Raw genomic sequence first — 658 nt, 5'->3', positions numbered from 1 at the left:
TGTCCCTCCACCCTCCCAAGCATGATGTCCCTCTCCAAGGACCAGTCTCTCCTCACAACATGTCCAAAGTATGTTAGACGGAGCCTCACAATCCTTGCCTCCAAGGAGCCACTCAGTTGAACCCTTACCAGGATGAATCTGTTTGTTTTCCTAGCAGTCCATGGTATTCTCAATACTCTTCCCCAGCACCACAGCTCAATGGCATCAATTCTCCTTCTATCCTCCTTAGTCATTGTCCAACTTTCTAATGCTTAACAAGTGATTGTGAAGACCATGGCCTATGTATTGTGCATAGCATCTTTCAATATTGTGACTCGAGGTTTAAATTTCTTTTTCGGTTATCTCATCTTATGAAATGCACACAGAGAGGGTTGTTCGGGTTTTTTGGTTTGGTTTTTTTTTTTCATTTTTATTCTCCAATTCCAGCTTTCTGCACATTCTGTTGTTATAATACCTTTTCTTCTCAAGCTGCCCTTTGAAATTTTCAGTTCTTTTACTTTGGAATGATTTATTTTTGTTTTGGCTTTTCCAAGCTCAAGTACAATATTTAGGATCTCTTCTAACTTGTATTTTCATTTTTTCTTTCTCTTCTGTCTTCCCAATGACCTTTTTCTCTCTTCTTGGAGGATATCCTTGATATCATCCTAAAATTCATCTC

Source organism: Elephantulus edwardii, unplaced genomic scaffold, assembly GCF_000299155.1.
Source record: "Elephantulus edwardii isolate Elephantulus edwardi_28Jun2011 unplaced genomic scaffold, EleEdw1.0 scaffold00312, whole genome shotgun sequence".
NCBI classification, from domain to species: domain Eukaryota; kingdom Metazoa; phylum Chordata; class Mammalia; order Macroscelidea; family Macroscelididae; genus Elephantulus; species Elephantulus edwardii.
The sequence above is the reverse complement of the archived record's forward strand: the minus strand, read 5'-3'. Positions refer to the sequence as shown.